A 17,739-nucleotide genomic window follows, 5' to 3' on the forward strand; every position below is an offset into this window, starting at 1 on the left:
GGGATAGGGGAAAATTATGGTCAATTGATTCAATATATTTTCTTTATGTTGGTTTACCCACTCCTCAAACACTACTACTATGTACGTAAATTAGAAGATAATAAGGTCTTTGCAGAGATCCTGACATATTAAGAAATGCTTTTGTTTGGTTACCATTGAGAATCTTAAACATCCTGGCATCTGTAGTCACACAAGAAAATTTCCCCCTTCCCTATGTCCTGCAGTTGAGAATGTAGAGGTTGTGGGATTGCAAATTCGTGGCTAGAGACAATTTGAGCTGGAGACAATTGCTATCAAACCTTTTAATAACATGCAAAGAGATTTCTTAAATGCTTTTTGTCATTTGGCATGCACAGTAAACCTGTAAGGTGGACTTCTTTTGTATTCTTATTATTTAAATGTCAGGATGTTTTTCTAATACTACTTAAATATCAAACTGACTGTAGCTAATTCTACCTACTTGTGATAAAAATGTCCTGTGTGACATAATATACATCAGAGGGAAAACAAATCTGGGCTACTTCTTTCTACATACAGGATTAATGAGATTGAGTTTTGAAAGTTACTATGTGCTGCTCATGACTAAGCCTAAGAAAAGAGGCACACCTTGGAGTCTGAAGCATATAAAGATAAATCTACAAGTTAGAAAGGGGTATTAAGTGTTTTCCTCAGCAACCACCATTTTTGCTGCACCATCCTATTTACAGATGATATGATTGTTCATGTAGAAAATCCTAAAGAATCTACAAAAAACTCCTGGAACTAATAAGTGAGTTCAGCAAGGTCACAAAATACAAAGTCAACACAAAATAATCAATTTTACTTCTATCTACTAACAATGAATGTGGAGAAACGAAAATTAAAAATACAGTATCATTTATAATAACTCTAATGAAAATGAAGTGCCTAGATATACACTTAGTAAAACATGCTGATGATCAGTACACTGAAAATGACAAAATCCTGTTGAAAAAATCAAAGAAGACCTAAATAAAGGGATAGACATAACATGCTCATGGATTGGAAGACTCAACATAGTAAAGATGTCAACTCTTTTTAAATCGATTGGTGTGTTTTTGAAAATCTCAGGAAGTGATTTTGTAGACATAGACAAGCTTATCCTAGAATTGATATGGATGAGTAAAAATCCTAGATAGCTCAAAAAAAAAATCGTGAAAGAATAATAAAGTGGAAAGAATCAGTCCACCCAACATTGAGGCCTATCCTATAGCTAAAATGATCAAAAGTGTGGTATTGGTTGAGAGACAAGCACATAGATCAGTGGAACTGAATAAAGAACCAGAAATAGGCCCACACAAATACATCCCACTGGTTTTTGATAAAGGTGCAAAAGGAACCAATGGAAGAATACTCTTTACAGAAAATGGTACTGAAACAATAGGACATCCATGGCTCAGAAGTGAACCTTAACTTAAATTTCAGACCTTATACAAAAATTAACTAAAGGTGGATTATGGACTTAAAGATAAAATGTAATACTATGTAACTTTTAGACAAAACCCAGGAGAAAATTTTTAGTATCTAGGTGGAAGCAAAGAGTTCTTAGCCTTGACACCAAACACACAATACCTAAAGGAAAATTGATAAAATTGGAAATACAAAGTTAAAAGCTTTTGCTCAGTGAACAACCCTGATCAAGGGATGAAAATAGAAGCTGCAGGTGAGAAAAATATTTACACATGGCATATCTGACAAGGGGCCATATAGAATATAACATACAAATCTCAAACTCAACAGTAAAAATAAAAACAATCTGATAATGGGCAAAAGCCATGAACAGACATTTCACAAAAGAGGCTGTACAGATGGCAAATAATCACTTGAAGAAGGGTTCAACCTCTTTGGGCATCAGAGAAAACCCAAATCAGATAACATTACACACTTACCAGAATGGCTAAAGCAAACAGTGCCAATACCAAATGCTAGAAAGGATGTGGACAAAGTCGATTCCTCCTGCATTGTGAATGGGAGTAGGAATGGCCCAGCCAGTCTGGAAGTGTTTCGTAGTTTCTTGTACAACTGAACACACAACTGCCATATGTCCCAGGAATCGAACACTTGGTCATTTATGCAAGAGGAGTTAAACTATATCCACCCAAAAGCCTATGTAAAAATGTTCATAGTAACTACTCAAAATAGCCCAAAACTGGAAAAAAACCAACTGTGCTTTAATAAGTAGACACTTCAACAAAGCATGGTCAATGCATGTCATAGAATACTACCCAGCAATTGAAAGGAAGGAACTATGATACACAGAACAACCTGGATTTGTCTCCAGGGAATGTGTGTGAAACACCAATCCCAAATGCTTACATAGTGTATGGTTCCATTTATATAATTTTTTTTAAAAAACTGTAGCCATTGAAAACAGATTAGTGGCTGCCAGGGGTTAATAACAGCAGGGAAGTGCAAATGCAGGGTTGCTAATGGAATCATTCTTTATCTTGACTGTGACAATGCCGATGTCCTGGTTGCAGCATTGTGATTCAGTTTTGCAGGACATTCCCATTGGGGAAAATTGAGTAATGGCTAAACGAGATGTCTGTGATACTTCAATTCCATTTCTCATACCTGTATACTCATCTATATTAACCCCAAATAAAATGTTAATTAAAACAAGAGAGGAAGAAGAGTCGATTGCCCATGGTCACATCATCAATTTTCAGCCATTTCCTATGCCTGTGAGTGGACTTCTCTAAAATTCTCAACCCATTTTGTAAAAACAATAACGATATTAACCATCTCTATCATTTATTGAGGTTTGCTATGAGCCATGTGGTTTCTACACATTCTCCCTAAATAGGCCCTAAACATCACAAAGCTCTAAGGCACATAGGGTGTCAGTACTTTACAAACAAATAGTCCTATGCCTCAGCAATGCTAAGTCACTTACCCAAGGTCACAGGGCTGGTAAATGCCACACTAGCAATAAGTCCCAGTCTGTCTGTGTCTGAAACACGTGATCTATTCCTTCCAGGTCAGCCTGACCTCAGAGACAGTGCAGATGTGGATCAGTGTCCTCATGCCAGACAAGACATCCCCTTGCAGGCATCAGCCATGTGGTCCATTAGGAAGACACCAGTGTGACTTTCAAGGTAGATGAACTCATAAAGCATTCAGTATGTCAGGCTGGAGTCCCTGCCTTGTTTGGAAAGCACAAGATAAATTTCAGCAGGCTACGGTTTGTTTGAGGACGCTGGGAATAATCTAATCTGCTATTTCAAATATAATTTAGATTTAAGAGGTGTTTTACTGTTCTATTTCTAGAGTGCCAGAGGATCCAGCTGAGTGTATTACACATCACATTAGATTAAGGTCAATTAACAACATTGCCAGGGATTTTTCCCTTTCATAATGAGATGGAGCTGCAAATTTCTGATTAAAACCCTATATGTTCGTACAAATGAATGGAGGGATTTTAGACAAGCTCCAATTATGACTAAGGCTGCAGCTTGGGGTCTGGTGGGTCATGCCATGTCATAACTCCCTGCACTTTCTGATCAGCATTTATTGAACAGTTTTGCACTTGGAGTCCAGCTGACCAGAGGTGACTATTGTGCTGACTGTCACATATTTGGATTCAGGATTTTGGATTTAAATGTGTTGAAAGCAGCAGAGTTCACGTGGAAAAAAATGGCTTTGCTCACAGTGCTGTTAATTGTACACATGTGCTCCCTGTCAGGCTAAGGAAGGAGGAAGCCGCAGGGGTGCATTTGAGGTGGAGGAATGGCAGAGACAAGAAGTTAGGGTGGTTATGTCATCAAGAAGGAAGATGGGGACAGACCTGGGTGTGGATATTGACTCTGTCACTTACAAATTGTGTGAAATTGGGCAAGTCAGTTAACCTGTCTGAGCTTCCCTTTCTCAGCTGTATGGTGGTGATGACACTTTGTTTCTTCTAAGATTCTCTTGCAGTTGGGGCGCCTGGGTGGTTCAGTCTGTTATGCATTTGACTCTTGATTTTGGCTCAGGTCATGGTCTCATGGTTCATGAGTTCGAGTCCTCAGTCTGGCTCTACACTCAAAGCATGGAGCCTGCTTGGGAATCTCTCTCTCCCTCTTTCCCTGCCCCTCTGCTGCTTGCATTCTCTGTCAAACTAAATAAACTTTAAAAAATGTTCTCTCTCTTTTTTTTTTTTTTTAATAACCATGCCCGACTGTCTTGTTTTATTGGAGAAGGGCACGTGGAAGTTAACAACGTGGAGACAGCTGGGACCTGAGGTCGGGAAGAGCACCCTCCCCTGCCCACACATGCCCACTGCCCCAAATAAAAAATTACCAACTATGGGAGAGCAGCTGAGACAGCGACTGAGGGTGGGGAAGGGGACACGGAACCCGAGGGCGGCAGAAGAGACCTAAAAAATATTCTCTTGCAGATGAAGTGAGATGAAATATCTAAGCAGTTTGTACATGTAGGGGCTTAATAAGTGGCAGACATTATAAGAACAAAAAGTTACAATTTCAGCCTCAAAAAGAACACTGATTGTCACCTAACTCACCCATCCCTCATTTAGACTCATCAGGGAAGTAGGGGTATCTTTTATTGTAGGTGGTTGCTATTCTCTGTGGTTGATTGAAAATGTTATCTAAAATTAATTCATTCAGAAAATGTTGATTAAATACAGATTATTGTAAAATGGACAACAGTTACTAGTTTCAAGTTCCAAGAGTGAATCAAATCTTAAGTGGCTCACAGACTGAAACAAGCCCATGAGGTAGACACAGGCATCCAGTTCTCCTAACATACATAGAAGGTGTTTGTAAGCATGGCTGCTGCAGAGAGTTACTTGAGCCCTCTGAGCCGCAATTCCTCTGCTTGCAAAGTGGACAGAATAATTCCAGGATGTTTGTGAGGAAAGAGAGAGGGGGTAGTTAATGTATTAGAGAGACATCAGAGAGTAACCCCCAAATAATTAGTGGCTATGGCAGTGATGAAGAAGGAACCCAAGCAGCAGCAGTTTCATGGTTGCAGGTGAGACACCTTTGGGAAATCTCTTCATATGCCTGGATTTTGCCTCATCAAAGACCACATCACCCCTTGCCTCCCAGAGTACACTCCACCCATGCTACCCACAGACTTGGGTCGGTTTTGGCTCCGGTCTTGGGTCTGTGCTTATTGATTCAGCTCTTCAATTCCTCAGTTCCCAGCTTTGATTATCAGAAGACTGTTGTCTGTGTCCCAGAAGCTCCTTTTTCCGCTGGGTGGCATGATGTTGCTGTTTCATATTGATTGCAGGGAGCTAAGTTTTAAATGATCAGGATTTTTGACAGCCATTTTTATAAAGCATTGGTATCTTGAAATTGGCTGGGATGAGGAATTTACACCATGGAGCTCTTCAGACACTACAAATCAGGGCTCCCCTCTGACGGCCAGTTGGTAAGGCTTTGCCAGCACACTACTGGTTTAAGTTCAATCTTTGTCAGGTTAGCCATGGTTTAGAACTTCACCTCACATATGCACATCCAAGTGCATATGCACATCCATTTCCACTTGGATTTGTTGCATTGAGGGATTTGGGGTTAAAGTTGTTTTATTCACTGTTAAGACTCTTAGACTCTAAACACCAGCTGAGGTGCACTGTTGGTCCCAAGAACAACTTTTGGGGTCGGGGGGAACTGAAAGGGATAGTGCTTGCCTTAAGGGAAAAAAATGAAAGTAAACGTTAAGCCAGCTGGAAACTATGCCATGCAGTGATCCTCAGGGACTCCCTCCACACAGAATCTCCTGTCTCCAAACCTCTTAGCTCTCTATTTCACACTCTACCCCCTTGTTCCCTCCCTCCTCTTCAGACTTGGTATGTTTAGGCACTTCCAGTATACTTCCATTTACACATTCCCCAGTCCAGTATGCTTGGGATGGTCTATAACCTCCCAAGCCACGTGGGGCTGATCAGTGTCCCAGCTGCATCAGTGCCAAAGCCATGGGTCGAGGATATTATAGAAAAGTCCAGTTAGTGTCTGGGCACTGCAAGTGACAGGCCACATTTCCATCCCTATCTATAGTTGGCTGGGAAGAACAGCCAGGTCATGAAAACATGGTTTGAAAACTGGGGAGGATCCAGTCATGGAGGACAGACTGATATCATATAAATGCACTTGAATTTTGTCTGTATGGAAAAGAAGAACTTGTTAAGGGTGTTTGGCATGGACTTTGAGATTTTTGTTTTATAAAGATTGTTTGGAATTTTTAAAGGATTGCTTTGACGAAAGCATAGAATAAGCAACATCCCAGAGAACTGAAAGGCAGAAATTGATTACATCAACAGAAAATGAGGCCCTGGAATTACAACCTGAGGCTATTAAGATGAAGAGCAGGTGGTTTTTAGAGTTCTGTTTTCTTTGCTTGTTTTTGGACAGACTACTAAAATCTTTCTTGAGATTTAATCTGTTTTCCAAGTCCCCAAAGCCTTGTTGTAAAATAGTTGATTATCAGTCTATAAATAAGTGAATTTACTTCCATTATCTTCTTCTTAATTATAGCAGCTCTGATAAGCTATGTTTCCTTCCATGAAACTCTTACAAAAGTGAAAGGCACATGATGTCATAGGGTTGAGAAATTGTGAGCAGAGGCTGTATTTACATGGTACATCTTTACTAAGACCTGATATCCAGTTAATTATCTTATTCATTGTCATCACATCCCTTCAAGACAGGGACAAAGAAAATATCATTATCCTCATTTCACAGATGAAAAAAACTAAGGCCTAAGTAAGCTGACTTCTACTTTCATGGTGCTTCTGAAATGGATGCAAATGATTTCTATTCCAGGGAAACCCAAGGGAAAGAGAAAAGTAATTGACTAAGCTTTAGAGTAATCACTTAGGAAAACCAAAAACTAAAATAAATGATAAAGATAAACAGTGTCATACATCCTAATTAATCCCATCGCTTGTTTAGAAAGAGCCACATGACCTGCAGGAGTAGCATCTCTGACTTACACATCACACATACAGCAAAAAGCCACCATGACATCACCAAGACGGAGGTGATAGGCAGGCAGAACTGCTAAATGCAGTTATTAGCAAGAAGGAAGGCCCTCAAGCTCTGTTGTTTATTCACCAATTTTTGTCTTAATGAGCAAACATATATATGTAAGTATACGCAGTATATGTGTGCACATATATATAGATATGTATATGTAAACATATCTGCATATGTCTATATATGTATATAAACATCTGCATATTTATGTGTCTATGTGTATACATACACACACAATTTCACATAACTATATTACTATGATCATCTCATAATAGAGATGGGACCTGTGCAGCTTTCATTGTTTTCTTCAAACTTTATGCTTACTTACTTATTTACTCTCCTTCTAGTCTTCACCAGAAGACCTACTTTGTCAGTAAACCAAATTTATAGCCTAAATAGTCAAATTAATATACTCTCCAATACTTTATATGTATTGATATAATGTTTTACATACATATACACACTCACAGGATTATTCTTCTGCCCGGTATCATTGTTTATTCCATAAAAATGACACCTAATGCATACTTTTTTAAATTAATCTTATAGAAATCCTTTCAAGTCAGATGCTATGATTCTAATTTATCCTTTTTGATGGTGCCTTAAACTTCATGCTATAGATATACAATATTTTATTCAAATATTCTCTACTGATGGAGTCCTTTTGTGCACTGCAGTTTTTATTTCTATAGGACAGATTCTCAAAGTTGTATTTTCTGAGTAAAAGGGAATCTGCATTTTTAATTTTTAGAGTCTTACAAACTGTATCTCAAAAGTGGTAATATTACTGTAGCAATGTGAGGATGCCCTATTCCTCACCTATCTGCCTTTGGTAAGTATAATCATCCCTTTTAAAAGAAAAAATGCTAGATTGATAAATGTAAAGATTCATTGTTACTGTAATTTGCATTTCACTCATAACTATTGTTTTTGAGCATCTTTTCACATTTGGCCATTGGGATTTGGTCCTGTGTAAGTAGCCTTATCTACATCTTCTAAATCTATGCCCATTTTTTATTTCAATAATTTGTTTTCTTCTTGTAAATTTGTAAAAGGTCTTCGTATGTCATTAATAATGATCATCTACATATTCTCTTCATTGCAAATACTTTCCCAAGTATTTACACTGTCTTTTGTGTTTTGACTTATCTCTTGCCATATATGTTATTTTTTATATAACTTCGGTAGGTTAACACATACTTTTCCTTGAGAATGTCCATAGACTCTCTCAGATTTTCTTGCATTTTTTACATATAAGTCTTTAATACATTTGGTGTTTATTTTTAACATGATGCAAAAAGGAAGTCCAGCTTTATATTCTTTCAGATGGATAGACAGCTGTGCCTGTACCCCTTACTAAACAATCCATCCTTTGTCATTGAATTAAAATGCCGTCTTTGCCATTTGTAACATTCTGATATATGAGGTAATCTGGTACCTTATTCTCATGGATCTATTTGTGTTCTCCTAGGCCAAACCACAGCCATATAATCCCAGGAGCTCTGTATGAGCAATTCAAAATTCAAGAGAAATTTCAAAAGGTCCTCATCTATTATCAAGACTTTCTACTTTCATATAATGCTTCAAGTACTTTTATTCAAAGTCTCCATAAATTATTGAAATTCTAATTGAAATTTTATTGTATTCGGGGGGAAGCATTGTATTTTGGTATATGTTATACATCAGTGTCTATCTATCCAATGATATGAATCTCATAATACACTTTTTTTCAATCTTATTTGGTACCTTGACTTTGAGCGTCTGTGTCCTCAGCAACTGGGAAAAGCAGACAGAGAACAGTAGGCAGCAGAGAAGTCGACAGTGCGACCAGGTCACTGACTTCCAAGATTCTCCTCCTGGCCTTCTTTGCCTAGCCTGCATGAATCCCTCTGAGATGTCATTTGCCTGTCTTCTTTCATATTATTTCCACATCCTTCTGTTCCTGTGCCACAGGGAACTTCATTTGCTGGCAGCTCGTGCCCTCTGGCTCCCTGCTGCATTCATCCAATAGGAGATAACAATGGAACATTCGAAGAGAGAAGAAGTGAAGAGAGAGGATATCTCTATGTGATTTTTTCCTGTTTCCACCAGCATCCCTAGAAGCCATTTATGGAAAGTTTCCAATTGCCACTAGGCAGTCTCTGCCGTGGCTTTAGCTCCTGCGGACAACCGTGGCTTTTAACCCTGCTGGTGCCTTGTCCTTCCTAAGCCCCTCCAACCCTAGTGTATGAGGTCATGCTTGCTGTTTCTAAATCGAGGATTCCTTCACTGCTTTTTATATAGTTGCTAATCCTATAGGCCCTCAGTGACTAATTCTCTGCATTAAATTATTTCTGTTTGAAACACCTAGAGCATTTCATTTGCACTTCCCTGCCAGAATCATGACAAACACTTTCCAGATATATTTCTTGTCACTCACTACCTAACACCTTGCCCTTTCTTGGAACACATCAAAAAATGAGATTTTTCTACCTTTTGCACTTTTCCTCTTTGTAGTAGATTCTTTCTGAGTGGGTTATGCAGTAAAAGATGCACCTATCTCTCTGCGCTCCTTGTGCCTCCAAAAATCACTCTCCAAACTAGTTGTTGAAACATCTGAGGAAAACAAGCATGCAGTTTTTTGATTCCCAGTGCCTGTGAGGTAATTCACTGTGTGGTAACTGTAGGTGCTCTTTCCACATGTTTGGGGAAAAGAGAAGGTGGGAAGGACGCTGGTAATGGGGCCTCTTTTCATGCTACAGGGGAGAAAGGAAATCTCATAGACCACTAGGGATAATTAGATTTAGGGCATGATAGAGTCATTTAGAATAGTGTTTTAATGGGAATAAATAACTTTCTTTTTAATGCATTTTTAAGGTGTTTATATTGAAAGAGAGAGAGAGAGCATAAGTTGGGAAGGGCCAGAAAAAGAGAGAGAGAATCTGCCAGCACAGAGCCTGACATGGGGCTCCAACTCATGAAACAATGAGATCACAACCCAAGCTGGAATCAGAGTCAGACCGACTAAGCCAGCCAGCTGAACCAGGAATAACCAGGAACTTTTAATAAAATAAAATGTGATTAATGTGAATTAATACTAAGTCAGTATACTAAAGTTCCTGAACCTCAATTTCTTCATTTTGTAAGGATAGTACTAATATTTATTGTGTAGTGTTTTGAATTTAAAACATGATTATATATGTATAAAAATCTAATAGTAAGTCTATAATTCGTGCATTTAAAAGTCACTTGCCTAGGGTCACTGAGTGCAATAAGGCTAAAAATAATAATAATAGTATACAGATTAGAAAGCACAAAGTAAAATTGCCTTTGTTTGTAGTCTACATAGAAAATCTTGCTATCTACTAAAACTACTAGAAATAGTGAGTGACTTCAGCAAGGTTGCAGGATAAAAGGCCAGCACAAAAATAAATTGAAATTCTACATATGTGCCATGAACAATTCGAAATAGAAATTAAAATATTAGTGTAATTCATGCTAGAAATAAAATTTGAAGTACTTAGAGATGAATATAATAAATAGTGTATAAGAACATACACTGAACACTATAAAACACTGCTAAGAGAAATCTTAGATGATCTAAATGAATGAAGGTGTATTCTATGGTCATGATTCAGAAGACTCAATATTATTATGATATAACTGACCTATAGACTCAATGTAATCTTGATCCAAATACCAGCAGGATATTTGCAGAAATTGGTGATACTTCTATAATTTACATAGTAATGCAAAGGATGTTTGATATCAAAAACAAGAAGCACAACAGAGTTAGAGAATTTATACTGCCTAGTTTAAAAATTCACTCTAAAAGTTAGAGTAATCAGTGTGGTACTGTTTTAAGGATGGATATTTGAAGTTCAGAAATAAACCCACATACAGATGGTCAATTGATTTCCAGCATAGGGGCCAAGGCATTTTACTGTGGGAAACAAAAACACTGACAACAATATTTCCAACAAATGATGTAGTGACAATTGAAAATCCATATTCAAAGTAAGTAAATAAACTTCAACTCTTATCTCACAGCATATAGAAAACTAACATGAAATGGATCATAGACATAAAAGTAAAACCTACAACTACAAAACTTTTAGGTAAAAAGAAAGGAGAAAATCTTAGTTAACATGGCTGGCTTAGGCAAAGATTTCTAGAAAGGACACAAAAAGCTTGTATTATAAAAAAAATAAGGGTAAGTGGTACATTGTCAAACGTACTAAACATTTCTGAAGTTCAAATCCAATTAAGAAAATGGAAATACAAGTTACACAGCAGAGAAAACATTTGCCAAACATAGAGTTGGACAAAAAAACTTGAAACCAGAATATATAAAGAATTTTTATAAATCAGTAATAAGACAAACACCTCAGTTTAAAAATATGTCAAAGAAATCATAGATGGACATAGAGGGTATTATGCTGTGTGAAATTAAGTCAGAGAAAGACAGATACCATATGATTTCACTTACATGTGAAATCTGAAATACAAAACAAGTGAATAAACAAATAAAACAAATAGACTCCTAATAGTGATAACAAACTAGTGGTTGCCAGGGGGAGGAGGCAGGCCATGGGAAAAGTAGATAAAGAGGATTAAGAGTTACACACTTCCGTTTATAAAATAAATAAGCTATGGAAACGAAAAGTACTGCATGAAGAAAGAATAATATTGTGATACTGTTGTATGGTGACTACACTTGTGGTGAGGACTGTGTGTGTATGGAATTGTCGAATCACTATGCTGTACACTAATTTAACATTGTGTGTCAATTGTACTTCAATCGATATCAATCAACAAATTAATTTAATTTAAATTAATTTAAATATTTTTAAAATATCAAAATATACGAAAGGACACTTCACCAAAGAATGCATATAATGGGCCAATAAGCATATCAAAAGATGCTTATCATAACTCTAAACAATACAAACTGAGGGGCACCTGGTGACTCAGTCAGTTAAGCAACCGACTTCGGCCAGGTCATCATTTCAATGGTCCATGAGTTAGGGCTTTGAGTCGGGCTCTGTGCTGACAGCTCAGAGCCTGCAGCCTGCCTCTGATTCTGTGTCTCCCCCACTCATGCTCTCTCTATCTCTCTCAAAAAAATGAATACACATTAAAAAAAATTTTTTTAATTTAAACAATGCAAACTGAAACTAATTGAGACACCGCCATACACTTCCTAAAGTGACTAAAACAAAAAGCAAAAACTAACAACACTAAGTACTAGAGAGTGTTTGGGACACCTGAATCTCTTACTTTGGAAAATAGGCAATTTCTTCTGAAGTTAAATATGCCCTTGCCATACTACCTAGCAATCCAAATCGTACTTATTTATCTGTGAACAGTAAAAACATGTCCACACAAATATCTGGACATAAATATTCACAGCTTTATTAATCATATCCCCAAATTGAATACACCTCAAATGTGCACTAGCTAGTGGATGGACACACAGGTTGTGGTATGTCCATACAGTGAGATATTCCTCAACAATAAAAATAATGAACTGCTTATATCTTCAACATGTATAGATCTCCAAGTATTACATTAAGTGAAATGAGCTGTACCATCAACTACATATGGAACAACTCTATTCATGTGATGCTCTAGAAAAGGTAAAACTGAGGGATAGAAAGCAGATTACTTGTTGCCAGGGCTGGAGGAGGTAGAAAGGGCTTTTAGGGATGAGAAAACTGTTCTGTAAGTGGGTTACAATTGTGGTCACAGGACATATTCACTTAGAATTTATCCAACTGTACACTTGATCAAAGGTAAATTTTATCATATGTAAATTATACCTCAGTTAAAAAGAATTTAACCATCAATTTCCATCAATATGTGTATTCATATTATTTTCCCCACCAAAAAGTACATAATGTACTGAAAAACTTCCCTTATTTTGTACTGTTAGAGAATGGAAGTTAAATTATAAAAATCACCCCAATAATAGAAACCAGTGTATTTTGATGGCATTGGAAATATTTCTTTATTCCCAACTGTTTACTTATTTATTTTCAGGGAGGTAGTGGGAGCCAGGGAAGGGCAGAGAGAAAAGGAAAGAGAATCCTAAGCAGGCTCCATGCTGTTAGCACAGAGGCTGCATGGGTCTTGATCCGATGAACAGTCAGATTATGACCTGAACCAAAGTCAAAAGTTGGATGCTTAACTGACTGAGCCACTGAGGCAACCCAGGAAATATTTCTTAAGCATGTTTCCTAAATCTTTGCATACTGAAACACTGTATAAACAAAGTAATTTGAATTGCTAGATGTGGTACACTGGTATCACCATGACCGATGGGATTTGTATTGAGATACCCATGAAGTACCAACAATGCAGATGGGAACAGCTGACTTTGTCCCAAATGTTTTCTATGCAAAGTGGCAAAACCAGGTTACAAACACGAGTCCATTGGAACCTAATGCCTGTGCTCTGTACACAAGATACACAGGTGCTAAGTCCTAAATAATTGACAGAGTTTCCATGTGGACACTGTGAAACACAGAAATTGCAATCTGGTATTTTTAATAAATAAAGTTGGGGTTTTAAATAAGTAGGTTCACACAAAAGACCCCGAATAGCCAAAGTAATATTGAAGAAGAAAACCAAAACGGGAGGCATCACAATCCCAGACTTTAGCCTCTACTACAAAGCTGTCATCATCAAGACACTATGGTATTGGCACATAAACAGACACATAGACCAATGGAATAGAAAGAGAACTCAGAATTGGACCCACAAATGTATAGCCAGCTAGTCTTTGACAAAGCAGGAAAGAGTATCCAATGGAAAAAAGACAGCCTCTTTTTAAAAATTTTTTTAATGTTTATTCGTTTTTGAGAGACACAGAGAGAGAGACAGAGCATGAATGGGAGAGGGGCAGAGAGAGAGGAGGACAGAATCTGAAGCAGGCTCCATGCTGTAAGCCGTCAGCACAGAGCCCGACGTGGGGCTCAAACCCATGAACCTCAAGATCATGACCTGAGCCAAAGTTGGATGCTCACCCAACTGAGCTGCCCAGGAGCCCCAGGACAGCCTCTTTAACAGATGGTGCTGGGAGAACTGGGCAGCAACATGCAGAAGAATGAAACTAGATCACTTTCTCACACCATACACAAAAATAAACTCAAAATGGATAAAGGATCTGAACGTGAGACAGGAAACCATCAAAACCTTAGAGGAGAAAGCAGGAAACAACCCTCTTGACCTCAACCACAGCGATTTCTTACTTGACACATCCCCAAAGGCCAGGGAGTCAAAAGCAAAAATGAACTATTGGGACCTCATCAAGATAAAAAGCTTCTGCACAGCAAAGGAAACAATCAATAAAACTAATAGGCAACCAATGGAATGGGAGAAGATAATTGCAAATGACATATCAGATAAAGGGCTAGTATCCAAAATCTATAAGGAACTCATCAAACTCCACATCCAAAAAACAAATAATCCAGTGAAAAAATGGGCAGAAGACATGAACAGAAACCTCTCCAAAGAGGACATTCAGATGGCAAATAGACATATGAAACGATGCTCAGCATACCTCCTCATCAGGGAAACGCAGGTCAAAACCACACTGAGATACCACCTCACCCCAGTCAGAGTGGCTAAAATGAACAAATCAGGAGACTCTAGATGCTGGCAAGGATGTGGAGAAACGGGCACCCTCCTACACTCTTGGTGGGAATGTAAACTGGTGCAGCCCCTCTGGAAAACAGTGTGGAGGTTCCTCAAAAAGTTAAAAATAGAACTCCCCTATGACCCAGCAATATCACTGCTAGGAATTTACCCAAGGGATATAGAAATGCTGATGCATAGGAGCACATGTACCCCAATGTTCATAGCAGCAGTCTCAACAATAGCCAAAACATGGAAAGAGCCTAAGTGTCCATGAGTGGACGAATGGATCAAGAAGATGTGGTTTATCTATACAATGGAATACTACAAAGCAATGAGAAAGAATGAAATCTGGCCATGTGTAGCAACATGGATGGACCTTGAGGGTGTTATGCTGAGTGAAATAAGTTACACAGAGAAGGACAGATACCATATGTTTTCATGTATAGGTGGATTAGGAAGAACTTAAGGGAGGACCATGGGGGAGGAAAAGGGGAAAAATAGTTAGGAAGAGGGAGGGAGGCAAACCATGAGAGTCTCTTGAATGCTGAGAACAAACTGAGGGCTGATGGGGTGGGGGAGAGGAGAAGGGGGTGATGGGCATGGAGTAGGGCACTTGTTGGGATGAGCACTGGGTGTTATATGGAAACCAACTTGACAATAAGCTATTTAAGGAAAAAAATAAATAAGTAGGTTCAATTAAAGGTATGTTGTTTATTCCAAGTTTATTTCTTTGTGTGTGTGTGTGTGTGTCAAATGTTCTTTGTTTCTGCCTTCTTGAATGTTCTTTGTACAGTTTCATGACAGTATATGATTGGCAAGTGAGTATTATTTGAGGGATAAAATTCGCAATCCAAGTGTATCTGGATACCAGTCGATTTGAGTTCATAGTACTACCTAACAGTAGTCTCAGTTATTACCTTACTACCCTTTAGCAACAGAGTACTTTGAATATTCCACCAACACAATTGCCCAAAAGAGAGACATTGTAATGTCAAGTACACTCAGCGAAAATACAGTATATTAAAGAACATGATAAAGAGAGGAACATACTAGGTGCCAGAACCTGACTGCAAATTTTAGAAAAGACATTTGCTGGCCATAAAAATACTTAGAAAAGCAAACTAAGGACTTGTGATTTCATTAAAAAGACTTAGTTGAGTATAATAATCAGCTAATAATATGGAATGAGAAAGTTATATAATTTATGATTTCTCCATCACACGTAAGAACGTACTAAAATTAATATAGATTGTGTTCTGATAGAAAGTTTTATTTCTTCATATGAAAAATCTGCAGCAACATTTATAATATTTCTGATTTTTAATATTTTTCAACTTCCTTCCTATCTCACATTATGACACTGGAGTTATATTACTCTTAATTTAGAGCAGGACTTTGACACAGACTCAGATTTAATTCTGATTTCCACTACTTACAACTGTTTAAAACTGAGTTCCAGAATTTTTTTTTCGTTGATACTGAAAGATTCTTCCAACTTGCTCTGTGAAGTAGTCATTTGCTTCACTTGCAATGCAAGGATATGTTCTCTCTTCTGTCTCATTTCTCGGGACAATGTGTGTTCCCTATCTCACTACCGTGGACACATTTTTCCATTCTCTCAGATAGGAAGAACCACTTTTAGAACGGAATGCAAGCACAAGGAGAGTTTATCAATGGGAAGAAAGAGATATGCCTGCTATGTTGTTGTTGTTGTTGTTGTTGTTGTTTTCTGTTTTTTGTTTGTTTTGTTTGTTTTCACACCACTGAACTGAATGTCTTCTCTGGAAGTCGAAAGTAACATGCATAGGCTACAGGGAAAATAAAATCCATATTTGTAAATCCTCCTGAGAACACAGGTTTGTGTTTAGAATGTGGTCTCCTAGAGGTGCCTGGGTGGCTTAGTCAGTTAGGCGTCCAACTTCCGCTCAGATCATGATCTCACGTTTCATGGGTTCGAGCTCTGCGTCGGACTCTATGCTGACAGCTAGCTCAGAGCTTGGAGCCTGTTTCGGATTCTGTGTCTCCCTCTCTCTCTGACCCTTCCCTGCTTGCGCTCTCTCTCTCTCTCTCTCAGAAATAAATAAAACATTAAAAAAATTTTTAAAGAACGTGGTCTTCTTTTCCCAGGCCTCCATACCAGAAATGTTTTTTTTAAATATTTATATCTGCACAAGGTTAATTTTTTAAATTTAAAAACACAATATATGCCAACAAAAATATAATGTAATATTAAATAATCATGTTAAATGGTGCTATGCCTCACACTGGCAGAGTCTTTCCCCTAAATTAAGTTGTCTCAGTTAAAAGTCAATCAGCTGACCACCTCATTCCTTTATCTAGAACAGCATTTTCCAATCTGTATTTTGTGGAATACCACTATCTAAATGTGATTTTAATTGATGGTCTGAAGGGATTTCAAGGTCAAATCATTTCCTGAAAGGTTATGTAGTACTCACAGAGCTCATTAGCATTAAAGAGCCTCTGAGATTTACTGAGTTGAGAAATGTTTAACATTTTTTAACTCTGTTGTTCTCTTATTTGAGTCAAACATTTGCCCACCCATTCTTACCACTACAATCATGTCAATATTTTTTGTTGTTGGCACATGTAGGGCGCTATGTATCTCAAAATGCAAAATAGTGGAGTTAAAAAATAGGGCAAGGTCAATGTCTGTAGTTACAGACTACGAAAAAATATATTTCAGTGCTTGGAGTCACTATTTTAGTTTACCTAATAGGTGGTCAAGTTTTCTTTGCATTAAACTGTGATTAATAATTCTTAACTAGGAGTGCCTGGGTGGCTATGTCAGTTAAGCATCCAACTTCAGATCAGGTCATGATATCTCGGCATTCAGTCCCCGTTTTGGGCTCTCTGCTGACAGCTCAGACCCTGAAACCTGCTTCAGACTCCGTCTCTCCCTCTCTCTGCCCCTCCCCTGCTCGTGTTCTGTCTCTCTCTCAAAAATAAATTTACATTAAAAAAAACAATTCCTAGGCAATGGCTTTTTGTGAGGATTAAGGAAGAAAACTGTTGTTTAAAACTCACTGCATGGTACCTAGTAAGGCTACGACCATGGTAATTATTTCTATGACTAGTATTAATATTATTCACTTTTGAG

Source organism: Crocuta crocuta, unplaced genomic scaffold (assembly GCF_008692635.1).
Source record: "Crocuta crocuta isolate KB4526 unplaced genomic scaffold, BGI_CrCroc_1.0 scaffold5, whole genome shotgun sequence".
Taxonomy (NCBI): Eukaryota; Metazoa; Chordata; class Mammalia; order Carnivora; family Hyaenidae; genus Crocuta; species Crocuta crocuta.